The 14,928-nt window shown below is 38.1% G+C and overlaps 1 protein-coding gene across 3 annotated transcripts in view; it reads right to left on the reverse strand.

The window, feature by feature from the left end:
- Window positions 1-14,928, reverse strand: part of LOC126868699 (lachesin-like) — a 266,628-nt gene that overhangs the window by 195,168 nt on the left and 56,532 nt on the right. The window lies entirely within an intron of this gene.

The raw sequence follows: 14,928 nt of genomic DNA on the forward strand, positions 1-14,928 counted from the left end.
CGGAGAAGAGAGGCAATGTCTACGTGGATGTGTGGATGCGCTTTGAGTTATAGGAGGCCGCCGCTCGGACTGACAGCCTAGTTATTGAATACAAAATGCAATTTTTCAAGTCTGCCGCGCGGTACATCTACTCACAGCCAGTCTTGAAAAGTAACAGACCGTCCTTCTCGCGAGGAACTGATCGAATCCTCGCCACGATTTCCAGATACACTCGTCTCGTCCAACCGGTACCAGCGATCCATCCTGAAATTCGCGATCGCGTCTTCTTCGTTGAATAGCATTATTTCATGGAGTACGTTCTATGGGAGAAAGAACGAACAAGAATACGAACTGATGCTACGTGGTCAAAACGAGTTTCGATGTTGAAAGATAATGACGTTATTCAAGGCATGGAATGGTTTCAAATTCGAAAGGAGAAGAAGAAGAAATGTTTCCTCCATTTATTTCTAATAGAGTAGTTGAAAGGAAATTTTTAAAGAAAGAGATTAGAGTAAACATTAATGGTAAGTTGCTGTGCGGAGGACCTTTCTGAAAAGTATAAAATGATTGTGGGGGAATTTTAAAACAATGGAAACAGTGACGTAAAATTTATTTAAAAATTCATTCTGAAATCTGACCTGGTTTTCATACATTGAAATTTAACACGTGGCAAATTTCAAAATTTCTTCGTTAATAAACGCTGTATGAAGTCAATAAAAATCAATAAATCCTCTCAAAGAAACATCAAGATTCGCGTAGAATTTCTTGTGAATTCCTGCAGAAGATACTCGATAAACAAGAAGGCCGATTTGCGAAATACACTTACCGATTCTTTAACATCTAAGCGCGTCGTTCAAACGTTATTATGAATTACACGCTGGAATACGAAATATCGATCTATGAAAGGGGTGGCGGAGACGTAGATACGAATGGCTGGGCAAGAGGCAAACGGAACTAGCAAAAATGAGAAAGATCATTACCTCTGAAGAAACCCGCCATTCTAAAGAATTCCCTACAGTGAGAGAACGCTAGTTTCGAGAGTTCGAACGCGATTCCTCTAACGATCTGTACAGTTGCATCTGTATTCCTCTACCCTTCGCGCTTACCTTAAACTCTGTCCCAAACCTCAGAAGCAAATCCTCTTGCTGTGTCAAGACATCGAACGAAGATTTACTCCACGTGTCTTATGCACGTCTCATTTCTCTAACTTTGTGTCCCCTTTTTTGATACGTTGAACGTTAATATCTAACGAGTTAACGATGCGGATTTTTCAAGTTAGGTTTGAGTTTGAGAAGCGGTGGGATATATATACAGCTATATAATTGTAACTTTTGTAACTTAGGTTTAACTCAAACTATATAAAGTTCTTAATCGTATACTGTAGGTAGTCGTATCAATAAATTGGCATCCACGCTAAATTAAAATTTAAAGAAGATTGGATAACTGTAAAACATTTGAGTACAACGGTATTATACAAATTACAAAATAGAATATACTGAAAATAGCACAATTAAATCATGTATTATACATTCCATACAACTCACCGACAAACCAAGAACCACGATCTCACAGAATTCTTCCGACGCTCTGTTGTAAGAATCCGTTCCCTGTCCGGAGCACAAAGCGTTACGATACTTGTTTACAACGGCGTCCATAAAAATAAATGCAGAACAGCGTGGTCGTCCACGCAGAGAAGCCACGTTCCGGGTTCTCATGTAGCCTAGATTTACATGCGCGTATACACGAGCAAATAAATGGAACGGAAAGAAAATGGAGAAACACGAGGGGAGGAAAAGGTGAGTTCTAAAGGTAACTCCAAGTAACTGCCGCTTGCCAACCGTGCAGGACCTGCGCTACTAGGAAATTCTCTTTGGGCCACTGCCATCGACTTCGCTATGTACCGGGCCAAAGGAGCCATCGCTCGTGTACCTCTGCACGCGTGTACCTTCGTCTGAGACTGTATTTTCAACTTCCCTACCTTCGACGTAGCATGTGCTTCTCGCGGCCAGGCTCATCCTGATCTTCACAGTTCATAACGACTGCAAACTTCAAAGAAATCAAAGATTCATATCGAACGGAGGTTAAATGGCTGCTCCAGCAGAACAGGCTTCATTAAGAATAGAAATTTTCTTGAATTTTTATGGAATACGAGCGTAGTTTTACGTTGGTAAGTATTCTTCGTTCGTTGTTAACAAGATAATATTGTTCTCGTTTGACAATAGCAGAATATGTCTGGTACTCTTTATTTTTATATATTTCCAATTTTCGCGTAGAATAATATGACAAATAGAAATCAATAGACAAACATTATCAAAGGAATGAAGCGTGGTCATATAGCTACGAAGCTCCAAGTACTTTTTACGCGCTTCTAATTAAATCTACTTGCAGTACGCATTATTATATACCAATAATTAGCGCGCGCGAGAGAAAAGGAGTAAGAGAGAGAAAGAGTGAGAAAGCGTCTTCGCTTTGATTAGTTACCATGAAACTATTTGTTATAATGCAATAGAAAATTGATAAAGCGAACGATTCTAATTATTGAAGAAACTTGTGATTCTATCTTCGCTCTTTTACGTGAAATATAAATTATGGCACTTATTAATTTAATCTTTAGAATGACTTAACCACGTAACGATCGAAAATTATTAACTCATAAAATTTTACTAGAAAAAAACTTACACCTTCTCCGACTGCGAACCAAGCAGTCTCTTTTCACGCGATTCCATCAACAACCAATAATTGACCTATCAATTAGATGTCAATCAGCAAATTTCTGAAAATACATAAAAAACGAAAAGGAGAAGAAGCAAAACGAAGAAGTCGAGGTCAAATAGAAGATTACGAGCGCGATCATTACAGTTTGGAAGAAAAGATAAAGAATAAAAAGAGAAGGAAAGTGTGATTCAAGCAAGAATCTCGTCATACTTAGCAGAGAAAGCCTTAGGGGAGATCGTGAAGTATTAATTACGGGTAAAAGTAGTCCGACACGAGCCGTAGCTTCTATCACGGGATAATTAAAATACGATGCCTGAGTATCGGCTGTCGTTCGAATTAACGAGCGCCAAGAGAGCGGTCAAAGCGACCGAAAGAAGGGTGCTCAGCGAAAGAAGTGGCTTCTTCGAGACCACGATCCGTCAGAAATCGTAAAGAACTCCGAAGATCCGAAACGTGACGCGTTTCGCGCCAATAGCCAACGCCTTCCGTTAATTGGAGCAGCCTTGAGCGGACGAAAGTGAAAAATATACAAGATCGAGAAACACGATAGCTTTCACGACCAATATACAAACATTTACATACACCTAGATGTGCATGTATGTCTGTGATATTTTGAGCATGTCAACTTCCACGAAACGTGCTTAGCTGATTAAAGTTTGAGAGATTCCTTCATTACATGGCTCGAGTGGTTTTGTGAATTTTAATTAATACATACGCGAGGCGACCGCACGTATCATGAGAGAAAAATCGCTCTCGAACTAGCTATCTGACTTCTAGAAGATTATTAATTACGTAACGCAGCAGAAAACCACTTCTGTCGTTCTGATGGAACTGGTGATTAGAGAATGCTTCTCGAGAGTAGCAAAATTGCGGAATGTCTTCAACCTGTGTTTCTTTCGTTGAGATGTTATTTCAAGAGAGTTATTATTGCTGGAGGCCGATGGCATAATTTAATTGTCATATCTGGATTAGAGGTGACGTGGAAAGGAATATTAAATCACCATACAAATATAAGTAATAGCGTACATCGAACACCGCTTGTAAATTTTTTTAATTTTGGTATCTTGAGCAATGTGCTGAATTTTAATACAATTACAACAAATTAAGTTTGCTTTTAAACTCTACCTCTTTTGCGTTCGAAATTTATGACAAATTATAAATAAGAGAAACTGTCAGAATTGTGGCAAAGGCTTCCCTAATTTGAGTGACCGATCTGTAGTTTCGCTACATCTGGCTGTTTCGAAATTAAATTGTTTCATTTGAATATAAAAATTCTTTGCTTAAATTTCAAAATCACTTATTGATTATTAAAATGGTGTATAAGGTTAAATATATAGGATTATAATATAAGATAGATAAGGTTATATAATATGATGTTGAAAACTGCCAATGGTATACTGACATATCCTTATTGACCAGAGTGCATTTACGTCATTGCCCCCTTTATTCCCTTTATTAATTTTATTCTATAGTTATATATATATGTCGGGTTCACATTATGATTAAGGATAGGGGCGTGAAGCGAATTTTCATTTGGATTAGACATTGTTGTTATGCAATAGAGAAAATATTTACTAGTGCAAATATGATTATTACAGAATTTGACAAATAACCGTGGTAATTAGATATTCGAGATGCTAATGACAATGATCTTACGTTCAATAACGAATCCGCGGTCAGCGGGATAACCAAATGCGCTTTCTTCCAAAGTCCAAGTTGTACTCAACTTGCTTGTCTACGGTACAAGTATTACTGAACTAACTCTTTGTTAAAACGTAAAATATCCACCAAGCGTAAAGACGCTATGTATCTCGCTAATGCGACCTCACGAGAGAATGACTTTCTGTCACGATGATACTGCAGAGGAGAACTATGATGGGATGTATCTAAGGACACGAGATCATCGGATTCATCGAGGAAAACCTTCGTTCGAAAAGTGAGGAAAATAGATGTTCCTGTTAATTGGTTAATTCCTATGTTGGTGGTTAAAGAAGGATGCTAACCGCCTTTGAGAGAAAGTTGCTAGGGGGAAGCATCGTTCGTGAGAAAAGCAAATTTCCCGTATCTTCCCGTAGTAGGTGGTAGATTTAGGGACTGTTAGGATAAACACTGTTAGTCCGTTTGGAGGACTTTAGTTAACTAAATCCTAAGATTTATAGCGGCTCCTCAGGCTAGCTGAACATGTACTGTGGAGATGCATTGACATCTCCGACAGAAACCGTTGAAATGTTTACTGTCGCGTGCCGCTACAACTATTTCTTGCCTACGGCCTATGCGGTCCGTACGGACAGCGCGCGGCCAGCGCTGACCATCGCTGTGGATGGAGTATTTTTTCGCTAGACTGAACTCTGTTGATTGACTATTCAAAGCACAAATCGTAATAAGTTATAGTAATTCTTTTGCACGAGATTAAATGATTCAAGAGCGTTATTTTTTAATATTAATTGTTTATTATAAACATTGAAATTTACAATAAACTAGAATTTGGGTAATAAACTAGAAAACAATAAACTAGGAAACTAAATTTAGTAAATATAACACAAGTTAATAATTTAGTTGTGTGTGAAAAATTTCAAAATAATTATCGATACATAATCCGACATCGCATTTTCTGCATTCGTATCGCGTGTCGCTCCTTCTCTTATTTTTCACACAAACACCACATTTTCTTCTTGATAATTGTGTTGTGCCGGCACGATTAGGGCATTTTGATGGAAAATGGCTATCAATTAAACGAAATGGTAAATCCTCAGACTTTTTCTTTCCTCCTCCTAGCATGCTTCTACGTTAGAAATATTTTCGTAAAATGTCTCTTATCAACGCTAAATGAAATTCACTAAATTTTTGTTTCGAAGCAGTAGATTTTTGATATAAAATATATGCATTATATATAAGGAATACATTTATATTTACGTCACACAAACGTAATAGTATTACTTCTGAGGTGTTCGGAAAAATTGACAAACGCATATATGCGTCCTTAGTCCATGCCGGACACTTACAGAAAACGCATATATGTGTCCTTAGTCCACACCGATAGCTTTTGCCAGACGCATATATGCGTCCATAGCATTCTAAAGGTTAAGGAGAGCTATAGAATTACTCCATCCCTATGTTCGGTAAAAACGTTCATGACCGCGGCTACGTTCAGCGACTGGTTATCGCCTCGAGCCCAAGCTCACTATCACAAATCTCGAGCAATTATAATCGAGTTAAATTATAGAGACTAAAGTATTGGGGGTTTTCCGAAGAATTCCAAAGGGAAGGTCCCGGTGTTCTTTCATCTCCGACACACATATATATACACGTTATTCCAGACTTCAAAATAGACAATTAAGTGCTGTAAAACAAGACTGCAAAAGATTCATATTAAAAACGTTTTAATTAAAAAAAGAAAATTAAGTCCGGTAGGGGAATCGGACTATCTGGCACGGCGCGATCTGACATGGCCACACACCGCTCCATTAGGGGTTGTATTGTGCGCGGGGAGGGGGGGGGCGTCGCTCGCACCGATTGCCGGGCCTCTCTCGATCGCAGCCGGGATGGTCATCGTGTAGGTTTTAGTTGGTTGGAGTCCGGCACTACCACACCGTTTTTCCCAGAAGCGGCCTGGTGTCTGTGCGGATTTCCTCCACGTTAAAAAAAAAAGATTGTTTTATCTCTATATTTCGTAAGTACATTACCCTAAACAGAATATTCCGGACGAAATTTTTCACACACAGCGCGCGTTCTCAAATTGTTTATGCAATTCATAAAACGTCTTCAACGACGTGCGAGCGAATTATCAAATAGTGTGCAGGAGCACAATGTACCGTGCGTTACAAGTAGCAGAAAGAAAGATTTTTATTTCTCACGGCGTCGCATTCGAGGCTTTACCAAACGGGATCTGTTGATAGAAAGAATTGTGCAAATATTGTAACAAATAGCTATATTCTCGTGCGTATCCAGTATGATATAAAACCAATAGCGCGGCGTGAAACAATTTTTGCATTCCCGACCTGACGAAAGAAAGAATGAAGCTCTGTGAAGCCAGCTCGTATATACTCATTCACGTTCGATGTGTTTTTCTAATAATTTTTATACGTTTCGACGATTAATATCTATATTTATATCGGTATTTGATTGATCATTTTTGGTCGATTACTTATTGCAAAACGAATATGATACTTTTTATGTAACTCTTTAGTTGATGCAATCGTTGATGCATTCTATGACTACACTATCATATTAACCAATTGTAATATGAATTTATCAGCTTTCGCTAAATTTGAGCTTTATTTAGGAAGAGGTGGAAGCACGGTGTGCCAAAAGTTTTTGCTTTGATATTACTGCAAGAAATCGCTGACCTGCCACGTCTGGTTCTATTTAACTTAGATTTATCGCTTACAGGAGGAATAATGTGTGTCTTTAAAAATAATTATACCTCACGCAGTTAGTGATAATAGAACGAAGAAACAATTATTTAAAATCTACTTAATCCACACTATAATAATAAGCATTTTTCTTTAATAAATCGTATGCGTTATATTCACTTTATTCTTATATGAAAATCTTACTATTTCAATATGTGTAATCGTATATCTTACAAATCATATTACAAAATAAAATTAAGCTCGAATTACCATGGCGTCGCTATGACGAACAAGTTATCACATTTAACAATTAAATCCTGCCAAGTTCCCAAAATTCAGATTCAAAGGTAAATTCCTACAAAGGCTGTATCGTATTACCTTTGAAACGTTGCTACCAATCCAAAGGAATGTAGTTGTTTTAATTAACAACTTCTTCGCAACAACTTCTCCGACTTCTCCGAACAGGTCGTTGTCAATGAGTTATTATCACGGCATTAAAGAGCTTTCTTGCGTTTTGACAAGCGTTTGTCAAGCGTGTAAAGAAGGTAGTAAATCTGAAAAGCTGTTCTCACGTTGTGAATACGACTGACGGTGTGTTCTAACGCATGGAACGGCTGCAACGAAAGTCTATACCGAGTACCGACGACATGCACGACGCGGCGCGGTGCTTTGAACAGAGAGAAGCGTGAAGGAGTAGCAGAAGCAACAGTTTATGTCAATTTTCCGCTCGAAGGATAGCGGGGTTCGCGACGAGACGGGCCGACTATATCGTGCTCGCTCGTAAGCGTGCGTGCCAACGCACATGTATCCTCCTGAAAATATCGCTGTTACGGAAGCAATAGGCAATCGAGCGTGTGAAATATTTTCACGTGTAAACGTGTCCGCCGTGTGACGGGCAACCTTGTTATTTCAACTTTAGTTATTCAACTTCCTATGGCACCGTTTCTCTCTCTCTCTCTCTCTCTTTCTCTTTCTCTCTCTCTCTTTCTCTCTCTCTCTCTCTCTCTCTATTTATCTATCTACCTACCTATCTATTTCTCTCTGTCTCTATCTCTCTCACCCCCTCCCTCTCTTTCTGTTTCTATCTTCCTCTCCTTCTCGTTTTTCGCACTTTCTCTCTCTGCATTATTAATAATCGACTTGTATTTCAATTTTGCCTCGATCTTCGCTAAATACGTACAATTACTGGAATATGAGAAAGATTTTTTGATTGAATTTTGTATTAATTAAGCTTAATATTTAATTAACTAAACTTAATTAAAATTAATATCAAAATCGATTCTATATATTTTAATGAGATTTAGATTCGATTTTAAGACACATCCGAACGTACGTATAACGTCTCAATCCGTTTAACTTCAAATGAAAATTGAATATTTGGCAGATCTAGCCGATGTATTGATCAGTTCTGTCAATAAATATTCTTCGTTATCCAATATAGACAGTCTTTCTTCAAGACATAATTGTAACAACGAATATATTGACGACACTAAGTGAACTAGTGTCCAGGTCCATACATAGAAAACGGATTACATTTTTTAAGGAAAAATAAATACCAATAATTTCTTTAAAATTCATTTCTTAAAATAGAAATCGTCTTTTCAAAATATAGACAAACTTTTATACTACTACTAGGAATACTAACAAAATTAATTAATGAATATTTGAAATTAGGAAGGTTTACACATAACAGAAACTAATTAAAATAATCTGAACTTCAAGTATAAGTTAAACCGGATCGCTTACCAAAACCAAATGAAGCTTAGGCGGTGCTGGAAACTTAGCTTGTAAAGTTAATTAATGACTAACTGAAAGACTTCAAAATCTTGTTGCTAGATATTTGTTCGATGTCTGATATTATAGACGCAATGAAACTATTCCCTTGAGAAGAGTTCAATTACTACTTAAAATCTTAAGTATTGGTGCAAATAGATTGACTAATTTTTACCTTTTCTCATCAAGACTAATCTATTTCAACTTTCTAGAAACACTAATATTCCCATTAGCTCGCCTGAAAATCGTTCTTCTGTAAAGTCTCGACACTCTTACTACACATTGATCATCATACAAAATTTCTCGTTGCCCGGATCAAATTTAATTTTCTGGCAAAGAGTAACAAAAAGCAAAAAATTAAAAAAATAATGTCGATCGATCTAAGGACTATCTACGGTGCACGCAAATAGAAATCTTTAATTGACAACAAGTGAGGAAAGATGCGGCACTGTAATCGAATATTCTCGTTTTCAGAATTTCATCGCGACCAGATCGCGAGCCGATTCCGATTCGGCTTAAAAGGTGACTAGAGCTGGGATATATCCGGCAATATTTTTGCATCCGATTATGCGATCGAAAGGAAGAAAAAAAATCGATTGTTTCGTTAGTTTCCCCGGTATTCACGTTTCCGCCACCATCGCGGTAGGAAGTCCGAACGAAATCCGAGATAAGGCGCACATGCACATGCATAGCCTCGCGACTCTCTCAGAGATACGAAAGTTTACTGTGGAAGCGAGCGCGTGTTCAGCATTTGCATATACACGGTGTCCTGGCCAAGGACCCTGCTTCTTTTCTCGCTTTTCTTCCACCGTGGTTTCGCGAGAAACATTTTGCACGCGGCAACTTGCGAAGCTTTAAAGTGTGCATTCGGCTGTGCGAATGAGAACCCTTTTACTTTTCCTAACTTTCGTCTCTTATTTCTTTCCCTTTTTCTTTATTTGGGTTCCCAGATTTTGAAACCGTAGAGTGGAAATCGTACTATATGCCTCGGTTTCTTCCTTGCTTTGTTCGTATTTTATCGTCCTAAGCTGAGATATACCCAATTTAAGCGAATATATTCGGTTGTTTCTCACGTTATTGGAAGTAACAAAAAAGTTAGTTAAAACGTTTTATCGTTCGTAACGAGAACATTGAAAAAAAGATAATCATACTGGTCGAATTTTTAATATTGTCTGTTCACGTAGCAAACATTAATGAAAACATGTTATTTATGCATGCTACGGTGTATAGAATATTCATGAAGTTATTTATAGAAAAATCCTGATGCACGTAACATGCTCTATTGACGTGAACGTAAACACACGACTTCCATTTTTTATCGTTTAAGAAGGATGTATTCGCACTCGAATGCGGAAAATAATTATTATATCATGAAGGACGAAAATAAATCTGAATTGTGTTTACCTTTGATTTACGTAGGAAGTGTTCGATTCGTATCAAAAATAAAAATAGATAGAGTTTAAAATGAAATATACGTAATAGAGGTGAATACTACCTCTTTTGTATTATTCTGCATTATGTATCATTATTATTATTACTGACAAATTATGAGATATTTTCGTAAAAATATAACAACGCAATTTAATTTGCTCAAACTCTAGAATACAAAATTTGTCTAAGTACTGAGAAGTTACAATTCACACTGTTACATTTGGCACAGTTACATTTAACACTGCTTCGTCTAACGCTGCTTGAGGCTTGCGAGAGGTAGCCGAATCCAGAAGGAAAAGAATTCCAACGATAAAAAATTGTCGTACGAAGAACTTGTCTCTTGATATCAGTGGGACGTATTCCATCATCGAACCCTGATGTTTCATTTGATTTCATCTCAACAAATCCATCGTTGTAACCACCTCGTTTCTTTTTTTAATCGTAAGCTTTACACACACAGACAGACGAGTTCGCATCATTCTCGTACGCGGATTACACTTCGTACGAACACAGATATCGTTTTTATCCAAACGCCGTCGTGCCGTCTGGCCATCTTCACATCCACTTTATCTTGATTCGACTGTGTATTTTCCAACGATGCGTTCTTCCCGACGGCTTTTTCCCCATCCACCGAAAAACTACGTTCTAGGGAATTCGGCGCGAGCGTGCGAATGTACACGTGCACAGGAAAGATTTTCGAGAGCTGAATTTTTCAATGCCAACAACAGCTCAGCTGGCTGGTATGACGAACACGTGAACGGTTTCTCTTGTCGCGTCAATTCGATCTCCAGTAAATGTTTCTTTTTTATCGAACACGCTCGAAATACCAGATAGTATAACTCATCTTGTGATATGAATTTAATATATTGGACAAATGACAATTAGAAACGAAGTCCTATTTGTATTTCATATGATTTAATTGAAATTTAATTTCAATTCTATTTCAGCTTAATTTAATTTTCGAGAATATATTGAAAATGTGCCTCCCTCGGGTTTATAGATATTTTATTATAGCTGATAGAATAATTATGTCAAAACCGTGAAAATAGTTGACGATGGGTGTAAATAATTTAAATTAGAATTCTTGGTGCCGATATCTGTATCAATATTCCATGCGTTATATGTTGAAGTTAAAATACTGAGCGCGCATGAGCCAAAATCGATAAAATGCAAGCTCCATCATTATCGACATCGACCACTTCCGTTCAACTGTCGCGGATTAGACAAAAGCACGGAAGGGTGGCTAAAATAAATTGTAGAAATGCTGATATGTTGAGTCGGCTCAATCGAATCAGAAGCTCGAGGAGGTAAGATCTAACCACGTTCCTCCTTTCAAAGAAAGATGGTCTGACAAATGACAGCGGTCTGTCTATCCTGAGACCAATGAGTCGTCCTTATCAGCTGCTTCTCCGCGCAGCCTCTCGATTTTTCCGGTGGAAACGGCAAAAAAACCGGTCAAGTCTATCTATCGATATCACTTCTCTGCCATGGTGGTAGACTGATGATGGAAAAACAACACCAAGGGTAGATAAACTGTTACCTTTTTGTCACGTGATATCATTGTCCGTGAAGATTAAACGGCCGTAATAAAGAAATAAAAAGCGACCAGTGTTGAATGACGATTAACTATAATCGCCCTATCCTCGTGCGGGTAGAAGCGATTTCGGTGATTATTTGGTTGATAGATCTTTAAATTTAATTGCATACCAATATAACTTTATCGATTGTTTTTACGATAAAAGTATTTATCAAATTAAATATTCGCAACATGAAATCTTCAAAGTACCATGCAAGCAAGTACCATGCTGTTTCCAAGAGAAAAATCCAAACTTCTCGAAATCGTGACAAAATCTCGAGCCAAAATACAAGGTTTAAGAAAATATGTTCTACGGTTCAACGAAGACCATCGCCCGAATCGCATTTTCTCGAAATACCCACCCATAATCGCAAAAAGATAAAGAAGCTATCCAACTGCATCGGCCCACCTTGAATACGATGCTTCGTTACCCACACGATATCTTCCCAGCTCGCAGGATCCAATCAGACCTCGAGGATCCAAGAGCAAAAGGAGAAACTAAAAGCGGCGGGAAACTGCAATTCCCGGTTTCATTTGAGGGCTTCCGGAAGCTCCGTGTAACTTCGTGCCCAATAACACTTACATCAATAACCCATCTGCGAGATCTCGTATCCGCGGTACGTATCTGCGAAAAACAGTCGAAAGCATCCCCGTGCTTGTGCCAGGCTTCCCCTTATCTACTTCAAAATCACAGGCATTCCACGTATTAAAGCAGGCCGTTATACTCTTGCCACGATCCTCCACCTGCCCCAACCTCTTTTCTCTCCTTCCTCCTCTTTTTTCTCCAATCTTTTCCCTTCTTTCTCCGGGGCTCGCTCTTATTTCCCACCTTATCGGTTCAGATCTCATAAATTTCACGGAAAACGCGATTAAGCGGCCCCAGGTTGCGCCCGGCTTCACCTACCTCCGCCTACCACCATCCACCCCCTTTTCCGGCGAACCGCCAACCCCCTTGGCGACCCTTCCAATCTAAGTATTCAAATGAGAGGACTCCACCCCTCCTTCTACCTCGTATAGCTTTTTACAATCGCCCCCTACATTCCCCTTCTTGTTATAACCACCCTCCATCCTTCCCCTCAGGAGACTACTGGTGCCACGTAAAGGTGGAAAGCTGCGAATAGTAAGAAAAGTAGCTGGGACACTTGTATATCTATGTTATGAATGCGTAAAGGACTCGCAAGAATATCTAACAAAAATGTAAATAACGAAGCAGCGATGATAAAGCTTGGTATTTAAATTTATAATAGCGATGTTTTCAACAATGGAAGTAGGTTTTTTTTTGTCAAAAAGAGATTAGCGATGAGTAACGAAGATAAAAATGAAAACGCAATATATCGTAAAATACCAAGATGACACGGTGCAACAGAATTTCCATCAACTCCCTGAAAACAAAGATCGACGAGAGGCCACGTCTACGATGTACTATTTTCGCAACAAGGGAATTGCGACGAAGAGAGAAACAAAGGACTCGTCCATGAAAAGATGTTCCAGAAAAATATCCTCGACACCGAGGGCAAAACGCGGTATTATTTTACACGCGACAGGAAGAAGCAACGAAACCGAAACGAAAAAGAGCAGAAGTAAAAATGTGAGAGAAAAGCTTAGTAATATCGATAAAATTTCGACAAAGTCTTAAGAGAGACTACTTTTATGTTTGCGAAAGAAATAGGAGAGCAAAAGAGGTCTCGCTGAAAAAATATATCTCGTATCAAAGGAAGAATGAAACTGGATATTAAAACAAAAAGGATATTGGAAGAACGAAACGATTCTATTCCGCGGTGATATCTCCACGATCGCTGGGAACGTTCGAAATAGGTCGTAATTAATATGTCCGGGACGTAACGTAATTGAAACGATGGAGGAAATTGTGAACTTTAATGTAGGCATTACAGAGAAAAGTTGGCTTTCTCGGATTTCGCGCGTGAAAACGCGATATCATTCTCTAATGAGAGCCGGTGTGTTTAAAGATACAACAGAAATAATGAGAAGGGACTTCGATACGAGAAAATCGGGATACATTATGGTAACAAAGGAACGGGGGGAACCCAGGCAAACTGAAAGATTAGTTCGGCTTAATAAAAGACCGGATTTAATTTTCGTTCGATACAATTATAATATCGAGTGCAAGTTTTGTAAAGATGACCAAGCCGGAAAGCAATATTTCACAATTTGAACTTGTAAAAAGCTGAGACGTTCGTGTATTAGGTTCGTGTATTATGATACTTTTTTCTTATGAAATTGAAAAAGACGAGAATTTCCTTTTCGTTGAAGTAATAGATAATAAAATCCAAATTAAATTACAGACTCTTATCGGAACAGAATATGTCTGGGACACCATAAATTGAAACGCAAACGCGTTGAATCGATAAGGAAATAATTTCATTACGAATGCATATGTGTGTAGATAGTAAGTTCAAACGTCACTGTAAATGCTGCTATTGAAATCACTCGCGGTATTGCGGAACGACTAGGTCAGCAGCAGCTTTTCGTACAAAGTATGATGAATATATGTAGGTATGATCGGTATTTCACGATAAAGGAATAATCAGAAAAAATTTCAAAATAATATAAATATAATAATAAGAAGGGATATTTCAACACAGGTCTCTTTTTCTCACATGGCAATTGAAGACTGTCTTCCGTTCTTCATTGGCCGCACAGTCGCACTCCACATACACGCACGCACGCATGCACACACACCCACACACACACAGTCACCGCCGATTTTATTTTAAATTGCATTTCTCGGTTTCAAATTAACTTTTTTGATTTCATCAATCCAGTACCTATTAATTCTTAATTAACGTAGTAATAAATTCGTACTCGAATACGTTCAACAATAACGATCCATAATTGATCAGACAGTAATCCAACACTACGATATAACGTTACATTCGATACAAATAGTTATCTGGAACTTCGGGATTATTTCGCACGTGGTGGGCATACTAAAGTTTCCTTAGAAAATAAATACACTGAACTATACTATAGAGAGTACAATTCGATATTAGCACCAATTTTAATCTACATAATTTTAGCTTGAAATATTTCAACACATGAGCTTTTATCTGTCATAAATTCATCCGAACGTCGCGTCGTTTA

This window comes from Bombus huntii, chromosome 8 (assembly GCF_024542735.1).
Source record: "Bombus huntii isolate Logan2020A chromosome 8, iyBomHunt1.1, whole genome shotgun sequence".
Classification (NCBI taxonomy): Eukaryota; Metazoa; Arthropoda; class Insecta; order Hymenoptera; family Apidae; genus Bombus; species Bombus huntii.